Source organism: Schistocerca americana, chromosome 6 (assembly GCF_021461395.2).
Source record: "Schistocerca americana isolate TAMUIC-IGC-003095 chromosome 6, iqSchAmer2.1, whole genome shotgun sequence".
NCBI classification, from domain to species: domain Eukaryota; kingdom Metazoa; phylum Arthropoda; class Insecta; order Orthoptera; family Acrididae; genus Schistocerca; species Schistocerca americana.
In genome coordinates, this window is record NC_060124.1 from 84,842,594 (window position 1) to 84,867,950 (window position 25,357).

Consider the following 25,357-nt stretch of genomic DNA (forward strand, 5'->3'; position numbering starts at 1 on the left):
TTTGTAGCGTTCATATATTTTACGTACGTCCAAAATTTTTTGTGGTCATTTTTAGAATCTACAGATAAAACCAACCGTATCGGCGCACGCATTACGACAAATATCAGTATGGATTCCATTTGAAAACTCTACGTAGATTAGTAAACTTCCAGCTAGTGTTCATCCAGGAAAGCGAATGATTACGAATTTCAAGGAGAAGAGCCATATACTTGCGTAGATTTCAGATATGACAGATCTATAGTCGAAAATGGTTCTATTTTTAAATACATACAAATTTGGTGCATTATTTAAGATTTCCCTGCGTAATCAGCGTTCCATGAGGTCTCGGGATTGCAGCCTTGTGACGTTGAGATCTTGCCACGACATTTCGGCTGTCAACCATTCAGCCATCGTTATATGAGTCTACACTGGAGACTGCTGGTTCACGTTGCTTACTTCGTACTGCTAATTTGCGCCGTGGTACTTACGCATAGGTTTCTCTGAACGACTGTCCTATGTCAAATTTTGGGACCTGTGTCGAGTATTTCACCATCCATGTTGTGCATCCGCAACGGTGATATGGCACGCACGCCTCTGTCGAACTGCGGGTCTGCAGAGCTAATTTCATTTACCAGAATAATAAGATCAGTTACCTCTGCATGTGTAATTAGGCGTAAAATGTGGTATTTTTGAATATATCAGAGAAGCCACAGGGCCTCAAACCAGCCGCCATCACGATAAGTAAGCCATACGCATTTCCACAGATTCCTTAACTATTGAATGTCAGAGGGATCTCATCGTGGCGAGGATTTTACGCCTAATGACACGTCCAGCGACAGTTAATGTTATTGTTTTGGTAACTGAATTTTGTCTCTGCAGGCCGGTTGTTCGACAGAGCTCGTGCATGAATGATAACCATAGCACGTTGCGCCTAGGCGCCATAGATGGAGCAACATTTGACAGTGGGCGCTAAATTTGACAGAGGGCGCTCATGCAGAGAAAACCTATGTGCATGTGGCTCCGCGCCAATTTTCGTTATAAAGTCAGAGACATGCACCAGCAATCTCCAAAATAAAATCATCTAAAGGTGCCTGAATGGTTGAGAGCCGAAATATCGTGGGAAAATGACGACATTAGCAGGCTGCAAGTCTGAAATGTCATGAAATACACTTGTGATTTGGACGGTGTATTTTTCTGTTTATTCGTGCACGAGCCGATCACATTAATGTGGTCACCACAAGTATTTGACGTCAACGTGCAATAACCACTCACAGACGTCATGTGGCAGCATTATCAATGGATGATATATAATCCTGTGACTGTTTGGTGGGGGAGAGGGGGAGGGGGGAGAGGGAGGAAGCGAAAAACAGTGCAGTCATCGTTGTATGCGGTAAACAAGCGATTTATCTGACGTCCAAAAGTTCATGATCACTAGCTATCGCGCCAAGGGTGGAAGCATTTCCGAAACGACTAAGTCTGTAAATTATTCACGTGCTGCTATGGCTAAAGTAAACCGTGAATGGCAAAATGGCTCTATCCAAAACCGGCGCCGAGTCAACTGAGATACACCGTGTGCCATAAATGACAGGGATTAGCGACGATTGTGGAGAGGTGTACGAGCGAACAGACGTGAAACCTTTGAGCAACTGATAGCAGAGATAAACCAAGAGGCTACCAACAGAGTCGCCTCCATGACTGCTCAGAGAACGTTGCTGCCAATGGACTTCTGCAGCAGCCGGCCGGTGTGGCCGTGCGGTTCTAGGCGCTTCAGTCTGGAACCGCGTGACCGCTACGGTCGCAGGTTCGAATCCTGTCTCGGGCATGGATGTGTGTGATATCCTTAGGTTAGTTAGGTTTAAGTAGTTCTAAGTTCTAGGGGACTGATGAACTCAGATGTTAAGTCCCATAGTGCTCAGAGCCATTTGAACCATTTTTGAACTTCCGCAGCCGGCGCCCACTTTATGTTGACTGCTGTCCATCGGCTAGAAAGACTGGAATTTACACGCCACTACCGCAGCTGGAAGTCCCATGAGTGGTGACAGGTGGTCTTTTAACATGAACCACGTTGTATGCTTCATCGGACAGACGGCTGTTGGCTTGTACGGCGTGAATCGTCTGAAAGCAAGCATTGTGCAACAATTTACAGGAAGGATCCACCCCGGAGGATGTTCCCTGTATGGTCTCGCCATTTTGTAAGGCACGATGGATCAGCAAAAATATTTGTCGATTCTGGGGACTATGTCTTCCCCCACATGAAGTTAGTTTTTCTCTCGGTGTGAGACTGATGACCTCAGAAGTTTAATCCCATAGTGCTTAGAGCCATTTGAACCAATTTAAACTCGGCGCGATGACGTCTACCAGCAGGATAACGCAACGTCTCGCACAGCTCACAGTGAACGTTCGTCGTTCGAAGGGCACCAGGATGACTTTACTGCATTCCCTGGCTACCAAACTCACCGGATTTAATCACCTGTGCGACCACCTCGATTGGGCTCTACATGCCATGGATCATCGACCGAGAAACCTAGCGCAGTTGGTTCACAACACTCGAGTCAGCATGGTTCCACATCACTTTCGGTACCTTCCGGAACCTCACCTCTTCCTGGGTCCGCGTTGCAAACGGTGGTTATTCAGGATTTTGGAAGATGGCCGCATTAATGACACTGGACGGTGTCTATCAAGGTTCCCACTTTCCTCTAGACATCTAAGTGACCTCATTCCAAAGTAGAGCTACTAGATTTGTTACCGGTAGGTTCGATCACCCCCTCCCCCCCACCCCCATGAACCTTGGACCTTTCCGTTGGTGGGGAGGCTTGCCGTACCGTAGGTACAACCACAGCGGAGGGCTATCTGTTGAGAGGCCAGACAAACGTGTGGTTCCTGAAGAGGGGCAGCACCATTATCAGTAGTTGCAGGGGCAACAGTCTAGATGATTGAGTGATCTGGCCCTGTAACACTAACCAAAACGGCTGAAAGCAAGGGGAAACTACAGCCGTAATTTTTCCCGAGGGCATGCAGCTTTACTGTATGATTAAATGATGATGGCGTCCTCTTGGGTAAAATATTATGGAGGTAAAATAGTCCCCCATTCGGATCTCCGGGCGGGGACTACTCAAGAGGACGTCGTTATCAGGAGAAAGAAAACTGGAGTTCTAGGGATCGGAGCGTGGAATGTCAGATCTCTTAATCGGGCAGGTAGATTAGAAAATTTAAAAAGAGAAATGGATAGGTTAAAGTTAGATATAGTTGGAATTAGTGAAGTTCGGTGGCAGGAGGAACAAGACTTCTGGTCAGGTGAATACAGGGTTATAAATACAAAATCAAATAGGGGAAATGCAGGAGTAGGTTTAATAACGAATAGGAAAATAGGAATGCGGGTAAGGTGCTACAAACAGCATAGTGAACGCATTATTGTGGCCAAGATAGACACGAAGCCCACGCCTACTACAATAATACAAGTTTATATGCCAACTAGCCCAGCAGATGATGAAGAAATTGATCAAATGTATGATGAGACAAAAGAAATTATCCAGGTAGTGAAGGGAGACGAAAATTTAATAGTCCTGGGTGACTGGAATTCGACAGTAGGAAAAGGAAGAGAAGGAAACGTAGTAGGTGAATATGTATTGGGGCTAAGAAACGAAAGAGGAAGCCGCCTGGTAGAATTTTGCACAGAGCATAACTGAATCATAGCTAACACTTGGTTCAGAATCATGAAAGAAGGTTGTATACGTGGAAGAATCCTGGAGATACTAGAAGGTTTCAGATAGATTATATAATGATAAGACAGAGATTTAGGAACCAGATTTTAAATTGTAAGGCATTTCCAGGGGCAGATGTGGACTCTGACCACAATCTATTGGTTATGAACTGTAGATTAAAACTGAAGACACTGCAAAAAGGTGGGAATTTAAGGAGATGGGACCTGGATAAACTGACTAAACCAGATGTTGTACAGAGTTTCAGGGAGAGCGTAAGGGAACAAATGGCAGGAATGGGGGAAAGAAATACAGTAGAAGAAGAATGGGTAGCTTTGAGGGATGAAGTAGTGAAGGCAGCAGAGGATAAAGTAGGTAAAAAGACGAGGGCTAGTAGAAATATTTGGGTAACAAGGATACTGAATTTAATTGATGAAAGGAGAAAATACAAAAATGCAGTAAATGTAGCAGGCGAAAAGGGATACAAACGTCTCAAAAATGAGATCGACAGGAAGTGCAAAATGGCTAAGCAGGGATGGCTAGAGGACAAAAAAAAGTATGGATGTAGAGGCTTATCTCACGAGGGGTAACATAGATACCGCCTAAAGGAAAATTAAAGAGACCTTTGGAGAAAAGAGAACCACTTGCATGAATATCAAGAGCTCAGATGGAAACCCAGTTCTAAGCAAAGAACGGAAAGCAGAAGGGTGTAAGGAGTATATAGAGGGTCTATGCAGGGGCGATGTTCTTGAGGACAATATTATGGAAATGGAAGAGGTTGTAGATGAAGATGAAATGGGAGATATGATAGTGCGTAAAGAGTTTGACAGAGCACTGAACGACCTAAGTCGAACAAGGACATGGAAGTAGACAACATTCCATTAGAACAACTGATAGCCTTGGGAGAGCCAGCTCTGACAAAACTCTACCACCTGGTGAGCAAGATGTGTGAGACAGGCGAAATTCCCTCAGGCTTCAAGAAGAATATAATAATTCAAAAATGTTCAAAAGTGTGTGAAATCTTATGGGACTTAACTGCTAAGGTCGTCAGTCCCTAAGCTTACACACTACTTAACCTAAATTATCCTAAGGACCTGCACACACCCCATGCCCGAGGGAGGACTCGAACCTCTGCCGGGACCTGCCGCACACACAATAATTCCAATCCCAAAGAAAGCAGGTATTGACAGACGTGAAAATTACCGAACTAGTCACAGCTGTGCAAACTACTAATGCGAATTCTTTGCAGACGAATGGAAAAACTGGTAGAAGCCGACCTCGAGGAAGATCAGTTTGGATTCCGTAGAAATGTTTGAACACGTGGGGCATAAGGACACTACCACTTATCTTAGAAGAAAGATTAAGGAAAGGTAAACCTACGTTTCTAGCAATTGTAGACTTAGAGAAAGCTTTTGACAGTGTTGACTGGAATGCTCTCTTTCAAATTCTCAAGGTGGCAGGGGTAAAATACAGGGAGCGAAAGGCTATTTACAATTTGTACAGAAACCAGATGGCAGTTATGAGAGTCGAGGGGCATGAAAGGGAAGCAGCGGTTGGGAAGGGAGTGAGACAGGGTTGTAGCCTATCCTCGATGTTATTCAATCTGTATATTAAGCAAGCAGTAAAGGAAACAAAAGAAAAGTTCGGAGTAGGTATTAAAATCCATGGAGAAGAAATAAAAACTTTGAAGTTCGCCGATGACATTGTAATTCTGTCAGAGATAGCAAAGGACTTGGAAGAGCAGTTGAGCGGTATAGACAGTGCATTGAAAGGAGGATATAAGATAACATCAACAGAAGCAAAACGAGGATACTGGAATGTAGTCGAATTAAGTCAGGTAATGCTGAGGGAATTAGATTAGGAACCAAACCAAATAACTGATGATGGTCGAAGTAGAGAGGATATAAAATGTAGACTGGCAATAGCAAGGAAAGCGTTTCTGAAGAAGAGAAATTTGTTAACATTGGGTATAGATTTAACAGGAAGTCGTTTCTGAAAGTATTTGTATGGAGTGTAGCCATGTATGGAAGTGAAACATGGACGATGAATAGTTTAGACAAGAAGAGAATAGAAGCTTTCGAAATGTGGTGCTACAGAAGAATGATGAAGATTAGATGGGTAGATCACATAACTAATGAGGAGGTATTGAATAGAATTGGGGAGAAGAGGAGTTTGTGGCACAACTTGACTAGAAGAAGGGATCGGTTGGTAGGACATGTTCTGAGGCATCAAAGGGTCACCCATTTAGTACTGGAGGGCAGCGTGGAGGGTAAAAATCGTAGAGGGAGACCAAGAGATGAATACACCAAGCAGATTCAGAAGGATGTAGGCTGCGGTAGGCACTGGGCGATGGAGAAGCTTGCACAGGATAGAGTAGCATGGAGAGCTCCATCAAACCACTCTCAGGACTGAAGACCATAACAACAACAACAGGTTCTATCAGCCCACAATCCTTACGCAGATGCCTCATGAACTCGAGTGGGGAGCCCTGAGGGAAGACGACGTTATTTCGGCAAGACATTGTTGCATAAATTTAGAAAAATGACATTTGAGGGCGACTGCAGAACAACTCTGTTGCAGCCGTAATACATTTCGCACAAGGACCACTGTCACGTCAGAGCCCAGGTAGCCCCTGATGTCCGGCAACCCATATTACACCGCAGTGGACGAGGATGTCTAAGTCCGAGGCGTATGAAAAGCACCATGGTAAACACCGGCTATTTACGTACAAGATAATGGAAACAGACAATTCGAGCACTACTTCCTGCAGGGAGAGCTCGAGCCACGGTGTGCAGGAAGTGTCACTACGCCAAAACCTGATCGGGTGGAACCATTTAGGGGCTAGAACCAACCTCGAAGTTCAGTTCACTCCAGATGTTGACCTCGTGTACTTCGACCGCTGGAGATTGCGTCTTCGTCTCTGAAGTGGACTTGTACTAGAGTGTGTGTATGTGTTACGATGAACCTTTGTGGAAATTTAGAGGTGAAGTTTTGTTTGTCTCAATTAGGAGACTTTCACTGGCATCGTTATTGTTACCTTTCGTTTGTTGTTCAGTTATCAACCTTGTGAACTTACATCAATAAAAGTTGTGTTTGTGAAAAATAACGAATTGTCAGTCACAACAAGCACAAGTATAAAATAAGAGAAATGTGGCTTTGTGTAATTGTACTTAAAGGTTCGAAAGCATTGCGACGCTATTGTAGACTCAGGTTGCATATCAAACGAAACGCAAACAACTACTGAGCTCTTGCTACGTAATTTACTCTGTGACGTTGTTCCTTCGAGGAGGGTTAGCTCAGCTTGGTATGCAGGAGGAGCGGTGCAAGCACAATTTAGGCTCTGTTGGCAAGTCGTGAACAGTGTCTGGATAACTCCTGAATACAGATTTCGTATTTAATAAACTTTGACAACATCGCACGCCCCTCAGCAGGGCGAGTGGTTCAAATGGCTCTGAGCACTATGGGACTTAACATCCATGGTCATCAGTCCCCTAGAACTTAGAACTGCTTAAACCTAACTAACCTAAGGACAGCACACAACACCCAGTCATCACGAGGCAGAGAAAATCCCTGACCCCTCCGGGAATCGAACCCGGGAACCGGGCGCGGGAAGCGAGAACGCTACCTCACGACCTCGAGCTGCGGACCAGGGTGAGTTATTCAATCATCATGTTTTCTGATAAGTCACATTTCCAGAATTTTTCTAACTTCTGGAATGTCGTGAACTGCACTTAACTTGTAAAATACACTCCTGGAAATGGAAAAAAGAACACATTGACACCGGTGTGTCAGACCCACCGTACTTGCTCCGGACACTGCGAGAGGGCTGTACAAGCAATGATCACACGCACGGCACAGCGGACACACCAGGAACCGCGGTGTTGGCCGTCGAATGGCGCTAGCTGCGCAGCATTTGTGCACCGCCGCCGTCAGTGTCAGCCAGTTTGCCGTGGCATACGGAGCTCCATCGCTGTCTTTAACACTGGTAGCATGCCGCGACAGCGTGGACGTGAACCGTATGTGCAGTTGACGGACTTTGAGCGAGGGCGTATAGTGGGCATGCGGGAGGCCGGGTGGACGTACCGCCGAATTGCTCAACGCGTGGGGCGTGAGGTCTCCACAGTACATCGGTGTTGTCGCCAGTGGTCGGCGGAAGGTGCACGTGCCCGTCGACCTGGGACCGGACCGCAGCGACGCACGGATGCACGCCAAGACCGTAGGATCCTACGCAGTGCCGTAGGGGACCGCACCGCCACTTCCCAGCAAATTAGGGACACTGTTGCTCCTGGGGGATCGGCGAGGACCATTCGCAACCGTCTCCATGAAGCTGGGCTACGGTCCCGCACACCGTTAGGCCGTCTTCCGCTCACGCCCCAACATCGTGCAGCCCGCCTCCAGTGGTGTCGCGACAGGCGTGAATGGAGGGGCGAATGGAGACGTGTCGTCTTCAGCGATGAGAGTCGCTTCTGCCTTGGTGCCAATGATGGTCGTATGCGTGTTTGGCGCCGTGCAGGTGAGCGCCAAAATCAGGACTGCATACGACCGAGGCACACAGGGCCAACACCCGGCATCATGGTGTGGGGAGCGATCTCCTACACTGGCCGTACACCACTGGTGATCGTCGAGGGGACACTGAATAGTGCACGGTACATCCAAACCGTCGTCGAACCCATCGTTCTACCATTCCTAGACCGGCAAGGGAACTTGCTGTTCCAACAGGACAATGCACGTCCGCTTGTATCCCGTGCCACCCAACGTGCTCTAGAAGGTGTAAGTCAACTACCCTGGCCAGCAAGATCGCCGGATCTGTCCCCCATTGAGCATGTTTGGGACTGGATGAAGCGTCGTCTCACGCGGTCTGCACGTCCAGCACGAACGCTGGTCCAACTGAGGCGCCAGGTGGAAATGGCATGGCAAGCCGTTCCACAGGACTACATCCAGCATCTGTAAATCGTCTCCATGGGAGAATAGCAGCCTGCATTGCTGCGAAAGGTTGATATACACTGTACTAGTGCCGACATTGTGCATGCTCTGTTGCCTGTGTCTATGTGCCTGTGGTTCTGTCAGCGTGATCATGTGATGTATCTGACCCCAGGAATGTGTCAATAAAGTTTCCCCTTCCTGGGACAATGAATTCACGGTGTTCTTATTTCAGTTTCCAGGAGTGTAGTTCCACCTTCCAGAGAGACTAGTCACGCTTCAGTTAGCGAGGACTTCGGTATGTAGTTGGTGCACCTTGCGTCACCGGTGAACAGGAACGGGTCATTGCAAGCATGTTCCTGAACAATCGACTTTGAGAGTTCTATGATCTGGGTGAAGGAAACTGCAGCCCTAAAATTTGAGTAAAACCGCTGCATGATCTGGGTACTAAAGAATTCAACAGGCGAAGGCGGCGCGAAGTTTCCGAAATTCAAAGACGAAATTCCAATACCCATTAATGATCAGCGCGAGTGTGGAGCTAAGAATTTTTTCGAGTGGCGTTGTACACTCGTCATATAAGTAAACGAACAGCACTGGGCTGTAAATTGTTCTAACAAAAGTGGCTGCGTTCTCTATCAAAAACAAGAGTTACCATTATTTACGGATATCAAATACCACAGTAACAGCGGCTTCGCTTTTACATACTTATAAACCAACAAAAGACGAAAGTTGCTGCGTAACAACATTAACCACTTTCTTTGTTACGTTCCTGTATGGACTGCAACAAAAATTACCTTATGTGACCCTATGCGGGATATATAACGGATGCAGAATTGTTGCACTCTTCCTGCAGTAATGTGCTCTAGACGTATACAATAGTGTTCCGTCGAACAACGTCACCTGTCTTTATTCGGGAGGACGACGTTTCAATCCTGCATCCGGCCATCCTGATTTAGATTTTCGTGAGTTCCCTATATCGATTCAGGCAAATGCCGGGATGGTTCATTTGAAAGGGCACGACCGTCTTCCTTTCCTAATCCGATGAGTCCGATGACCTCGCAGTTTGGTCTCTTCCACCAAATCAGCCCAACCCAACTCACCTGTCTTCCCAAATACCCCATAATTACAAGTATTTGCATACAATAAAGACATTAAGAGGTTGTCGCTTTAGTTACCTAGTCTTTTAAAAAGAAAAGATTGCTTCTTTTCTGAGACGCCTCTTTGTCGTATTTCAGGTCCACAGATGGTGTTTACGGTTAGAAAATAACTGTTCGCGAAATTTTATGTGTGTATGAGAACAGAATGACAATATCATTTAAGTTTTCTGAGTCCCCTTCACTACACTTTTGAACGGGCTACTCTAGCCTCTTACTATCCTAGCAGCGTGTTCGGTGCATTCGTTGGAAGTTTCCGTCATACCTGCTTGATAAGATGTTCAAATGGTGTAACACTACTTTAGAAAAAAGTGTGATCGTGATCATTAATATATATAGCTGCCAATTAGTTGGAAATTCGGGTTAACGTTATTGCTGTTTTGGCCATTGAGAATATTTTCATTTTTGTTTATGGAGCTCTGTATGAAAATACAGAGTGAGTATACGCTTCATTCTATTATTAAGGCATAAGTTTGCCTTGTCTGTTTTTATACCACTGTGGCTATGTGTTTCTTCCATTTTTCCTACACGTACTGAGGGAGTTCCATCACTTTTCGAAGACCTTATGGGTTTTTTTGGATTAGGATTTAAATTTCTTGCAGTCACTTCAATGTATTTGTAGCTCTATTTATTGCATATTTATTTGTATATTCGTGAACTACTACTTATCTATTACTTCTGTCAGCGCCTTTTCTTAATTTCCACTGTATTATTGTCTTGATGCTTTTTTAAGATGTTGTCAGATTTTTATGTGTGCTTGTTGAGCTATGTTATGGTGTGCCATTTTCTGTTTTTGTTGTTGGATAGTTTTGTGATGTGAGTATGAATTATGTGTTACCGTTGTGTGTCACTACATATGGATTGTTCCTGATTTTGATTTCTTTTTGTGCCATACTTTTAATGGTATTTGTAGCTGGAATACTTCCTTCCTGATGTATCCGCTGATCCGTGCTATGATGATGATGATGACGCTTAGCTCTTCTGGGCTGCTTTATCTGCTGAAAGATGCTCTGAATAGTCTGTGTACCATTTATCAGAAAATTTACAGGTTTTGAGAATGTGAGTAGTTTGATTTCTTGTGTGCTATCATGCCTGTAGCTCTTTCGTCTCTGAAAATGTTGAGGTTGTGTCTGTTCTTGAAATTTGTGATTCTGAATTAAGGTGAAGGTACGAGCGCATCTAAGATGACTACGTCATGAGACAAGTACTTTCAGTTCCCTCACCGTGCAAATACACTATGTTACTTTGCTTTCATCATGATAAAGTAAATTACCTGAAATTTGTAGAAGACACTTTTCAAGAAAGGAAATTGGCTTAGGGGACTGCTTGCACTAGATACTGAACTTCGTTCCATCTTCCTTCACATGTCCTCATCCATCTCACCCCACCGGCGGGGGGGGGGGGGGGGGTCTTTGCCTGTATCTCTATATCTCTCTCTCTCTCTCTCTCTCTCTCTCTCTCTGCTTCATACGTGGGTGGCAGTTTTTTTTTTTTTATCCTGTGATAACACTGACAACAATTACGACCCGATTATCCTAACATTCGTCTGTGAGGCTCCTGCATGTTTTGTGGACATGAATATTTTTTGTTCCACAGGCAGATTACTTGTGCTTACCAAACGAAAACTCACTATGTTTAGTTGTACAAAACTACATTTTCATCTCCAATGGGATTTTCTTTGTGAAACTGGTAAAAATTTTAAGAAAGACTCTATGTGAAATATAAATAATATTAAATAATATTAATGTGCCGTCCCACTACAGCACCCTGAGTTCTTTCTTTCTCTGTCTTGAAAAAAATACATAGAGTAACCACAAGCAATAATATGACTGTAAGGACATACACCACTTTTCATGCACAATACGCCTCCTGATTTAGGTAGTAAATCGCGGAACGTGATTGATCAGCCCTAAAGGTCGTCGGTTACTTTCCGGTAGCGCTTAAAATAATCTCAGCAAGGGCATCGTATCGCCTACGTATTTGTTCTTACAGTTCTGAAATTATTGAACACGTTTTGTGCTTCTATTAGTTAACTGATCCAGAGTAATTGTCTGACTTTGGTGTGTTCTTCCTTAATACCAGTCATACTCGTCAAGCTCTGATTTCTCAGAAAATCATAAATGTTTCAATATTATCAAAGGAGTTTTGCAACGACCTTCTTGATGTTATGAGTGCCGGAAAACCTACTATAGTTATAAAAGTTGTTATTTGGCTAAAATTAACATAATAAGACCTCGGCGGTGTGAAAATACGGACGAGTTTTATGTTGTTGATACTGGCCCACTATTAATTTCTTCTAAGGTAGACTGCGTAGCAGTAGCATGTGGTGTTTGTTAGTGGACAATGGCATAAAGCGTACTACTTCGTCATACATGGGGTATTTAGTTAGAGTTGAACACCTTGTTTAAATGGACACATTAGACCCATACCATCGCTCTCCCATTGTTGATTCATTTCGATGTTTGCTTGCTATTTTAGGAAATCGCAGGCAAAGGTGGTATCCAACTAGTCCGCAAGTGGTGTATTCCTAAATACGATCATGAGCCAAAAGTTGCACCTTAACATAGGATCGTCGAATTCACACACGTGGATAAATAAGAGGAGAAGGCTAGTGGAGTCTAGAACGAAGGTGAAATGCTCGAACGGTCCAAGGGTATACTGCTGGTTCATAGTGGCCAACGGGCACAATATTTCAGTGATCAGACATGACGCCATCGTCAGGTGCACTGACGATGGCGACATGTCTGATCGCCGAAATATTGTGCCCGTTGGCCACTGTGAACCGGCAGTATACCCGTGGACTGTTCGAGCAACAAATACGCCGGGAGAAACTGAAGAATCACAAAGGTGAAATAGATAGAGAAGATACACTTGTGCCTATGCTACAATTATGTATTTGCACGTACTACTTTTCGAAAGTTAGGATCCACTGTAAGAGATGTATTCGGAACTGGAGCAGAGTAACTGCATCATGAAATGTGGAACTCTACCTCAAATTAAAAAGTACGGGGGAAAAATCATTTGCAATTTTTTTGAACGAAACACTCAAGATCTTAAATTTCAACTTTAATTCTCCTGGTGCTTTAAAGAGCAAAATTGGAACTGGACGTCGATGTAGACAGTCATTAAAAGGGAAAAAAAGAAAAGAGATGGACAGCCTACATTAAATGTGGGAAAGAAGAATCACTTATCAGCTTCAACAACGATTTAACATTTAAATTATTGCCATTTCTAAAGCCGTTACAGGTGTCTAAATAACACGTCTCATCTTAAGGTGACTCCACCACATTTCTGATAAGGCGTTACTGACAGATTCTTGTATCTTTTAATACCATAGGGCTATTAAAATATTTCCAGATTTACTCACATGCGCATATTAATAAATGTCTCATTGACGATCATAATGGCAGAGTGGTAAGTTAGCAATCTTAAGAGACCGCCAATCACTAAATTGATACAATATTTAAGCACCTTAATATGTTTTGTCTAAAATACTGTACGGAACACTACACAACATGAGAGAGAGTAAACGAGTATCCAATTCTCGAACAGAGTTTCAACGCAAGCAGGTGATACAAAGAAACGCTGTATGACTCTCTGTGAGATCGTGATGTTCGTATTTGATATCCTTGTGGCAGACAACTTAGTATTCTAGGCGATTGGCGCCGCTTTTACGGTTACCAGTATTGGAAACCATAAATTATGAAATTACGTTCAACAGTTTCGAATATAAGCCTATAAACTATAGGCTTCACCAAGAAAGAATGCAAAATCTTTGACTCAAACTTCCAAATTGTCGCACTGTAGTAATCTAGATCTCACATCAATGACTGTTGCTTACATTTTGCTAGCATCTCAGCTGTTTTTCTAGGGATTGGTAGATCAACGTAGTAGCACGCAGTAATGTGCAATTCCACAATAAGATTATATATGGTGTACAAGTTTACTCAGTAAGAGACGACCTTATGTTTCCTTCTCGCTTGCGCTTTCTTGGACATTAAATTTCGTAATTTCATCTTTGTACTTATTTCTGAATATCGTTCGGTTCACATCGTTTTCCTTCCTTCCACTGTTGCTGCGTTACACGATGAACATCTCTAGTACTTTTCATCAACTATGTTCGTTCTCACGAATTTAATCTCACTTTTACGTAAAACTATACCATAGGTGTAAATGTGTTTTGTCAAACAAACCTCTCTTCATCTGTATTTAACTACTCTGTTATATTCTGACGTTCGCATTCAGTGTAATTCTGCTAACATACTGGGGAATTCTTTCACTTCCTCTACGATGAAGGTAATGCCGCACAAATCTGAATTGCGTTTTATCAGAGAGCGGCGCTTAAAAATGCGCTGCTAGGACAGAAACATAAGACATATTCGTAAAAAAAATGCAATTATGAATGCAGCATGAAGCGGTGCTGACATGGAAAAAAAGTATGAAGACCTAAACCGGCATTTGGAACATTCCACGAGAAATGGAATATCTCCCGTGAGACATCGTCTGAAACTCAGATATTGGAAAATCGTCGTTCTGCAGCTGCGCTGAATGTTAAGGAGGTGCCATTTGTTCCTACAACGCTGCTGTCGTAATATCAGTTCCTCATCTGCATTCATAATGTTACTCACACGTTTGCGTTGAAAAGTGGAATAACGTAATGGAAACAAATGCGGCGTCATTGATTTTTGGTCTGTAGGCACAGAAACTAAAAAAGCCCGCCCTTCTCGTATCTGTTTCTGTCTCCCTTCATCCTTTACCGTATATGACACCTCCCCGTCTCCATCCTTTGCTTCTGCCTGTCATCCCCCCTCCCCCCCCACCACCACCACCACCCGACGTACCCACTCTCTAATCTCTTCTCTTTCTCTCTGTCTGGCTCTAAGTTAAGTATTGAATAGTGGTGCCGCGACCCAGGTACTGAATTTGCATTCGACAGTATGGGATTTCAAATCTATATCTGCCTCTCTATATGTTGATTTTATTCGTAAACTTCTTGACCGTTTCGTGGTTGTTGGATACGATGTCCCACTAAATTAAGATGCAGTTTTGAGCGTTGGACGTCTGTATCTCTAATGCAGGCATGTAGCGAGATGCCTTCGCAACTTAAAGAAAAATTTTACGTACCACGGGGTGGATATATAGAAGTCTGTTAACGTTGAAATGGGGCGGCGTGTGTTTGTAGGTGGCACAGTACGTTTGTTTCACAATAATCAGATCGAAACACCATCTTCTCCATTCAACGAATGTCTGAAGTAACTAATTGTGTTTTCTTGTACATCATAGGCATTGTTTTGAGACATTTCTACACACCTCAGTAATTCTCCGGGTTTATACCTAATATCTATGTATGGCACAGAAAAGTTCATATAATGTAGAAAACATTGGAATTTGGTATCTCAAAGCCATCTTCAAACATTATTATGAGGATTTGTGTGCGGTATTTCATGTTTTTCACTGTCAGGAGAATAAATGTACTATGCTGCTTATTTGTTATAAGTTCTTCCATAATTGCCATCCTGATAAAATCATTCTGAAACTGAAATTTTAACACTGAAAATTCTAGGTTCATGCGAAAACATGAATCTCGTTAGTTTCATGGGTCACATGTTTCCCGTGTCACCGGTTTGCAAAATCGGTCAGCTAAAAAATTTGTTGGCAGTGAAAGTGTGTTACTTTTCATAAAGGAAGACAGATTTCGACCTTTCATTTTTCAAACAAAAAAAAAAAGGTTCAAATGGCTCTGAGCACTATGGGACTTAACTGCTGAGGTCATCAGTCCCCTAGAACGTAGAACTACTTAAACCTAACTAACCTAAGGACATCACACACATCCATGCCCGAGACAGGATTCGAACCTGCGACCGTAGCGGTCGCGCTGTTCCAGACTGTAGCGTCTAGAACCACTCGGCCACACCGGCTGGCTTCAAACAAATGCAGAAAAATTTTAACCATGACAGGGTTAATGTGAGTTCTGTGTTGGTTCTGTACTTCTTTAGAAAAGGACATGTCCATCTTCCTTCCGCATCCTTACGGCGATTGGAGTTTGTACATTGCCTTAAACGAGCTGTAGTTGACGGTACTTAAGTTTGTGTATTGTGTATTGTGTATTGGACCAGGGACCTTGAAACGACGGAGAGGCTTCTTCCCGCCGTAGCCCTCAGTGGTTCACAACCCCACAACAGGCCACAGCAGTCCACCCACCCCACCGCCATCACACACAGAACCCAGGGTTATTGTGCGGCTCGGGCCCTTCAAGATTTGCAGGCTGTTCAAAAAACATCAAATAAAGTATGTCTTCCACCTTCCAGTACTTGTGTAAATTATGCTGGGTTCTGTTAAAGGCTACCTAGGTCTAAGGAGATCAGTGATATATAAAATCCCGTGCCAGTGCGGGAAATCATACATTGGCCAGACGTGTCGCACTGTTAAGGATAGATGTGCTGAACATAGACGTCGCACCAGACTGAGTCAACCAGAAAAGTCTGCTGTGGCTGAGCACCGTACACAGCACGAACTACGGAGAGACAAAGATCCTTTCACCCACTTCCACATATTGGGACGTCATTACTAAAGAAGCAGTCGAAATTCGTATAAATAACGACCTGATCAACAGAGACAAGGGATTTCAACTCAGCAAGGCATGGGAACCAGAACTGGCAGTACTAAGAGACCGTCGGCCGCAGTCGAACGAATCAGATTCAACACTGAACGATAACCAAAGTCCGCACAATTCAGTTAGGCTCTCTTCCGCAAGCGCGTTGCACTGCTATTTGTGGCTGCGCTTTTCCCGCGAGCTTCTCCCGTGGTCCGTTTGTATGGCGGGGAGCACTGGATGTCGCCGTGCTCTATGATTCGTCTACGATAACGTTATAACCTTAACTCTTGGCACCTGCGCTCCCATAGCGAGTCAGCGTATGTATTGGTGAGCTATTGCAGAAATACGCCACCTCCAGAATATCCCAGTCCGGCCACAACCCCACCTCAATTACCCGAATGAACACCTTCTCCTCAGCATCTTTTCTCCCTGCCTCACCATCACCTATGCCACTATTTACATCTGCTCTGCAGCTCCCCTCCCCAACGATTTCATTTCCCATGTTGTCCATACCATCTCCACCTATGTGACTGCCAGCGACCAAACCTTCCACAGCCCTGACCTTGCCACCCTTCGGCGGTGGTATCACTTCCCTGCCATCCTCCACAGTGACCCAGCTCCTCTTCCACAACACACCTATCCTGAAAGTAATTCCACCTCAGATGTTATCCCTGCTTCCCCCAACCTCCTTGGTCATATAGCAGCAGACGTCCTCAGTCCCACTGGTAGTGACCACCTCCCCATTCTTCTTACCATCTCCTCTGCCCATGGCCCCCCTACAGCCCCCCACCCAGCTGCCCCTCCAAAGTCTGTCCAAGACTACCACCGCGCCAACTGGGATGCCGACTAGGAATCCATTGCCTCACAGGTCGATAGCCACCCCTTCACCTTTCATCATACCGCTGACATCACCCATGTCTCTTCCTTCCTTACCAGCCAGTGTGACCGATCGGTTCTAGGCGCTTCAGTCTGGAACCGCGCGACCTCTACGGTCGCAGGTTCGAATCCTGCCTCAGGCATGGATGTGTGTGATGTCCTTAGGTTAGTTAGGTTTAAGTAGTTCTAAGTTCTAGGGGACTGATGACCTCAGATGTTAAGTCCCATAAAGCTCACAGCCACTTGAACCATTTTTGAATCTTCCTTCCTTCAGAAGATCATCACTAACACTGTGGAGGCCCACTTTCCCACCAAACTCATCTACCGTCACTGCCCTACACTTTCTCCACAGGCCATCCTTCTTCTTCGTGAATCCCAAAGGCTCTACAGCTCCATCCTCCACACCCACGATTGGGATGCACTCTTCTACCACCAGCAAATACAGTGAGACATCCGGAACCTCCTTACAGCAAAGAAACGCCGAGACTGGCGCCAGACCATTTTGCTTCCCACCTATCTGACGTCTGCTACATTCTTGATAATTCTCATTTCGTTTACTCCCTCTTCCCCACCATCCTTGAACGCACCGATACCTCTGTCCCACCGCTGGCCCCTAGTTTGCTCTACTTGGAACAGTCACACCCCATCAGACATCAACACTCCCATCATCACACCTGACATCACACTTGTCTTCCACTCCAAATGCAACACCGCCACTGGTCACGATGGTGTCAGCTACTGCCACCTCAAGGAATCCTCCCCATACTTCGTGGCTGCCTTTGCGATCCTGTACAATGTCCTCCTCTCCACTGGCTTTTACCCTGACCTCTGGAAGACTTCCTGTGTCCTGCAGTTCCCTAAATACAACAAACCCCCTCTGACATCTCTTCCTATCGTCCCATCTGCCTCACTTCTGTGTTCAGTAAGGTCTTTTAGTCCATCCTCTCCCACCAAATTCATCGCCACCTTAACGAGCACTACCTCCTTCCCCTTACCCAGTGGGCTTCCAGCCCTCGTTCTCAGCTGACGACCGGCTCCTTAACCTTACCAATCATCTTTCCCTCAAACTTAATGCAAATCGCTCGATTATCTTTGATGTCTTCGACCTCCAAAACGCTTATGACCATGTCTGGCATCCCGGGCTCCCCTTAAAACTCCAGACCAATGCTTTCCCTAATTATTTTGTCCATCTCATTGCTTCCTTCTTCTCATGTCATCCCTCCTATGTCACTGCCCACAATTCCAACTCCCGTACTTGCTATCCCTCTGCTGGCATGCCCCAAGGCTCCATCCTTTCCCCTCTCCTCTATCTCCTGTATACTGCTGATATGCCCAAACCTTCCCCACATGTTCATCTTCTCCAATTTCCTGGCCCTTTATCCTACCCTTCAATGGTCCCAATGTACACTCCATACGCACGATGACCAGTTCACCACTTGGTGCAATCAGTGGTTCCTTCGTATCAACCCCTCCAAGACCCAGGCAATCATCATGATTTCTACCTAACCATTTATGGTCATCCTCTCCACCTCAATCCTACCCTAAAATATCTTGGCCTCACCCTTGACCACCACCTCACCTGGACTTCCTATCTGCTTACAATCCAACACAAAGTCCACAACAGACCTGAAACTCCTGTCAAGCTGGACGTGAGGACTCCATCCTTCCACCATCCTTCACACCTACAAATCCTTGAACCACAACATCTTTCGTTATGCCAGTGTCACCTGGATTTCCACCCCTCCCAGATTTCATGAAGCCCTTTATAAAGTGCTCCCAATCCTAGAACACCATGCGCCCCACCTTACCTTCCGTATCCACCTTCTGACTCCAAAATGCATCCTCTGTGACTTCATCCCCTTCCCCCACCTTCTTTTCCTTTAATACATTTACACCCTGTATATTGTCTGCTGACTCGATCCCCCACTCCCTGATGTCCCCCTTCCTCTCCACTCCCAGCCCATTGCCGCACCTTTACCATTGTGTCCCACCCTCTCTCCATCTCCACACCCTCTGCCTCCTATCCCAAGGCTACTTCCAGCTCCTACCCCTCCCAGATGATGAGCTTTGGCCTGATATCTATCCCTCCTACCAACCCTAACCCCACATTCCTCCTCCCTACTCCTCAGGTCTCCCTCTTCCCTCGCCATCCCTTCTCCAAAGCGGTTTTCCACCTCTTACACCCCCCTCCTTCACCTGTACGCCCTTCTGGGTCTCTGCACCCCCTCCTGCCTTCTCTTCCCTCTTCATTTCCCGCCCCACCCATCTCCTGCATCATGGTGCGCCCACCGCACTTTCCTCCCTTCTTTTTCCCTCCTCTCTGGTCTCCAGTCTCTCGGCAGGTCCCTACCAGCGGTTTTTATTCTTCATGAGTGCTCCATCGTCTCCAGTGATTTTTTAAAGTGTCTCACTCTGTGTGATTTTTATACTGTGTCAACTACTAATTTGTGTTTGCTCCAGTGTTTTTTACGTCCCCTTTTTATCTCCCTTTCCATTTAAGAGTTCCCCCTTTACGTGCATTTTTTGTAAGGTCATTTCGCTGAAGAGTGGTGGACTGTGCCACTGCCTACCATGGATGTTCGGTGCTTGAATCACAAAAAGTGTTAGGTTTCGTGTTTCAATGTTTTTTATTTTTTGTTTTTAATTTTTACCTCACATGTTATCTGTGATGATATTTTGTGTTTTCTGGCCAGAGTACAGTTCAGAGTTTTTCTGTATCTATGAATTAGTTCCCACTTCCCGTCGCTGTTGTTCTTTGTAGCTAGATTTGATGTAGGCTGTCATTACAGTCTATATGGTACTTCTCCCGAGTTCACTATGACATTGATTTCATTAGTGAGGCACCGGTGAGACGGGTCCTCTTTTGACATCTAAGAGATTAGCCATAACGAAGAAAATTAAGGGGTCTAAAATCACAGAAAGGCTTTTTCCATCTTCAGGAGTGCTTTGCATGACGCATGAATTTTGCGTAGACGTGATAGTTGAGCAGGTTGCTACAGACAGATGTGTTCTGCAAAGGCAGCACATCGCAGGTTAATGAACATCCATCGCGGAAAGATAATCGGTGCAAGACGCTTAGATTGTACTGTGTCGGTGATTAAACAAGAATTCGGGCTCCGGTGTCAACAGGGTCTTTGTTGGGTTTTCATTTCCTCTCTTGTTTCCACATGTGTAAACCTTCACGCAGGTCGACCACAAATATCTGACGAATGTGTCTAACGAATGTATCTGACGAACGTGCCTGACGAACGGACATAACGTCCACTCTGTGGAGCCTTCGGGGTGATCTTCTCCAATTTCATGGCTGGCAGGAATCAATTTCTGCTACAGCTGTATCGAGACAAATACACTGCTTAAGATTCAGCAACCAACGATCAACTAGTTTCACAGTGCCTTCTCATGAGTTTTGACCTTTCACTGAATTTATTCCGAAATAATATTTTGCAACCGTGGGTACCACTACTAGTCACAAACTGATTACATTCTTGTCTTGTTGTTGGCACGCTTCAACACTAGAGGCTGGAAGGGTGCAGCCAGTTCCTTTCGAGTGCTATTATTACAGACTTATTGTTTATGAAGCCCCTGTAACTTCGAAATGCTTTTGTTGAAGATGAAGAGATCGTTGACATTTAGCATATATGTTTAATTTAGCTCTTATAATATTCCAGAGGTAGGAATGAATGGTAGGCCTACACTTCATGAGCAATAATGTATATTTATGATGTTCTGAACAAACAGAGCAGCTTCCTAGTCCACACTATCCTGTGCAACATTTCCAGTGCTACTGCTCCAATCACTGCCACAAACACAGCGAGATCCTGTGCCACTACTCGAACCGTTGCAACACTCATCTGAAATTTTCTTTCGCCAATCCTGCTTCCCTCCAACATCCAACAGTCTCATTCCTTTCAACTGTTTGCCAGGAGATGATCAGACAAGCAGCCACAACTCCCACGCCGTCAACAGTATCAAAAGTAAACAATGTATCATTTCGTCTACCCAACATCAAAATCACCAGTTTTACGTAAACAATGTATCATTTCGCTTACCCAACATCAGAATCACCAGTTTTACTAGAGGAAATCATTACTATTGTTTCTATTTTCAATTTTGCTAGGTGGTCATCAGCTGCTGCTGTTGTGCAGACAGATTGCAGATAGTACAGGCAAGAACTAAATTCTTGGATTTAAAAAAAAATCTCATCAAAAGAATTAGAAGAGATGAGGACGGCTTAAGAATCTCATCGTCAACAGATACGCAAATGACTTATAGACTGGTAACTCTCAAGAGTAATAGTAGGATCTGCAACAACAGCTCCTATAATCTGATTTTCTTCAACTAAAGCCTCTATAACAACAGATGCTGAAATAATTCTTAGTTTAATGCCCCTGTACTTTCTTTCTTCATTTCAGTACGGTTGCCCTCTTTATACACTGTTTATCCAAATTTTCAATATAAGCTCAGACGACTTGATTGGTTCTACATGTACAGCCCGTGATTCACTATCAAATAGAAGGGGGTAAGGGCACTCATTCATCCATTACAACTTGAAAACTTTCTCTAATTGCTTTGTACAAGAAACAAGTGCAATGGTATTACTTTTTCTAGTTGAAGAACTTCAACGACGTCAATAGTTAATGTGGAGGAGGGAGGAGGAGATTACTGTCTAATGTCCCGTCGACAACGAGGTCATTAGAGACGGAGCACAAGCTCGGATTAGGGAAGAATGGGGAAGGAAATCGACCGTGCCCTTTCTAAGGAACCATCCCGGCATTTGTCTGAAGTGATCTAGGGAAATCACGGAAAACCTAAATCAGGATGGCCGGACGCGGGATTGAACCGTCGTCCTCCCGAATGCGAGCCCAGTGCGCTAACCACTGCGCCACCTCGCTCGGTCAATAATTAATGTGTGTTTCTCATTACTTGGATCTTATAAACAATCTTAACTACGTTCACACTGAATTTGGATCTGATTTGAATCATTTGACGGGACCGCCACGACTTCCTGTACTTTGCCAACCCCTTCATCTCAGAGTAGCACTTATATAGCACTTGTACCCAAAGTAGTAAATTATTTATTCGATACATTACAATCTTTGTATTTCCTTACAGTTTCTACCCTGTAAAGCACCCTTTAGTACCACGAAAGTTGTATACTGATGCCTTAACATATGTCTCATCACACTGTCACTTTTTCATGTCAGTGTTTTCCGTACGTTCCTTTCTTTGTCTGTTGTGCGGAGAACCTAATTTTAAGCATACTTTCGTAGCACTGCACTTCAAACGTTTAGATTCTTTGCTACTCCGGTTCCCCAATAGTCCATGACTCGCTTCTATACACTGAGTTGACAAAAGTCTTAGACTTAATATCGCCTCGGACCTCATTTTACTCGGCGTAGTGCAGCAACTTGACGTGGCATGGACTCAGTAAGTCGTTGGAAGTACCTTGCAGTAAATTTAAGCCACGCTGCCCCTATAGTCTTCCCTATCTGCAAAAGTCTTGTCGGTGCATGATTTTCGGCACGAACTGATCACTAACTCATGTCTCGTAAATATTCGATGGGACTTACGCCGGACGATCTGGATGGTAAAATAATTTTCTCGAATTTTTTAGAATGCTGTTCCAAATGCGAACAGTTGTGGCTCGGTGACAAGGTCCACTGTCATCCATAAAAATTCCACCGTCGTTTGGGAATATGAAGTCCACGAATGGCTTCATGTGGTCTCCAAGTAATCGAACATAACCATTTCCAATCAATTATCGGTTCCCTTGGACCAGAGGACCCAGTCCATTCCATGTGAACATAGCCCACATGGAGCCACTTTCAACTTGCACGGTGCCTTGTTGACACCTTGAGTCTATGGCTTCGTGGTTCTACACCACACTCGTACCCTACGATCATCTCTTACCAAATGAAATCGAGAATTACCTCACCAGACCAAGGTTTTCCAGTGATCTAGCGTACAACCGATATGGTCACCGGCCCAAGAGAGGCGCTGCAGGTGATGTGCTTATAGCAAAGGCACTCGCGTTGGTTGTCTGCAGCCACACCCCGTTAATGCCAAATTATGCCACACTCTCCTGAGGGATACGTTCATCGTACATTTCACATTGATTATGCGGTTACTTCAAGCAGTGTTGCATGTCTGTTAGCACTGACAACTCTACACAAACGCCGCTGCTCTCGGTCGTTAAGTGAAGGCCGTCGGCCACTACGCTCTCTATGGTCAGAAGAAATGCCTCAAATTTGGTATTCTCGGAATATGGAATTCCCTAATAATTTCTGAAATGGAATGTCCCCTGCATATGGGTACAATTACCCTTCTGCGTTCAATGTCGGTGAATCGCCGCCGTGCAGTCATAATCAGGTCGGAAATCTTTTCAAGCGTATCACCTGAGTGCAAATGACGCCTCCGCCAATGCACTGCCATTTTATACATTGTTTACGCCATACTACCGACATCTGTATATGGACATATCGCTATCCCATGTCTTTTGTCACCTCAGTGAACAATGCTGTGGTCGAGACGTACATCCACTGAATTTTTTTCCACAGATTAACGCCAATGTTTGACACTATGGTCTGTTCAAAATTACTGTAGGAGTGACCGATAATACGAAAGTAAAAGGGCGGAGTACATGTGGGAGACGTGGAGCGTATTCCGTCAATCCCACTACACATGTAACCCCAGAAAATGTCGAAGTTGCCGAACCTTCATCCCGCTACCACAACATTTCCCGAATGAACTGTGTTTGAATTTCGGGCACCTTGATGCCGTGTGTGATCGCTACACTCTGTGATTTTGTTTGTTGTTGTTTTTGTCTGTGCAGGAGTTAATATTTTATTTGTTGTTCCATTTATTTATAGTATGGTACCGAACAATGCCTGTAGAAAGTTCCTGGAAAACTTTGAGCGGAGCGTTCCGCGTCGTTCACTTGGTAAGGGATTGCTGTGCGAACATTCCTTAGAACTCCAAGCTGGATGGCGCCACGTACTCTCTACACTGATTATAAGAATCAATTTTTTCCATAACTTATTACTTTAAAGATTTCCCTCACTTTTCGCCGTTCTCCCATCACTCAACAACAATTGGAAATCAATATTTTCCTGTGGTCTCTCAGGTTTACTCGGCGTCATTGATTAAGGTTGTGGCTGAACTGGCCGAGCGGTTCTAGGCGCTTCAGTCCCGAACCGCGCTGCTGCTGCGGTCGCAGGTTCGAATTCTGCCTCGGGCATGGATGCGTGTGATGTCCTTAGGTTAGTTAGGTTTCAGTAGTTTCTAACTCTAGGGGACTGATGACCTCAGATGTTAAGTCCCATAGCGCTCAGGGCCATTTTTTTTTTTTTATTAACGGTGTGCTCCTGGGAGATCTGCCGAGTTGTTGCTTCCGTGTTCTGCACAATTTTACGACGACCGACCCAGCCGCCTTCTTCACGTAGCTCGAATGCTGCTGGTGTGTGTACTCGCTGTGTCGTCTCCGCGCTCTTGTTTCTAGCCGAGTTCGTCTGCTGACGCTCACTAAGCCCTTTAATGCTCCTTATTTTTTCAGAGCTCGCACATATGTAAGGTGAATGCAAATGCTCTCAGCGTTTTTCAGTTCTAGTAGACGTGATATCAGGCAAGACTTTAATAAAATGAGTACCGGCCCGCAAATTTTATTTGAATTACATCCGTTACCGTTTATTTGGCTTTCCGACATCTTTATCTCGATGGAGTCTTTAACCCATTGACTTACTAATACTTTTCCTCTTAGTCGAGCCTATATTACTACTTACGATAATCAGCATATTTTACCGTTCACACTTTTCTCAAATTTATGTAATTTTTTGGATAGGAATTCTTTGCATATCTAGTGATCAGGTGTGAAGATAATACTGTTTTAGAAGTTTTTGCTGGTGTGGTATAACCGAAAAAATACCAGCATGTACAAAGCCACCAGATATTTCTCACACTCGTACCGTGTATCACTTTTGTTTTTGCTTGTTTTGCACACTACACAACTTCTAGTGGGTGTTTTCTCGACAGGGTTGAGGGGAATCAATCTAGCAAAAACTGAAAACAACTGCTTATAAATCGCAAAATATCGAAATAAATCGAGAGTGTTGTACACCACTAAATAGATCGATTTCGCA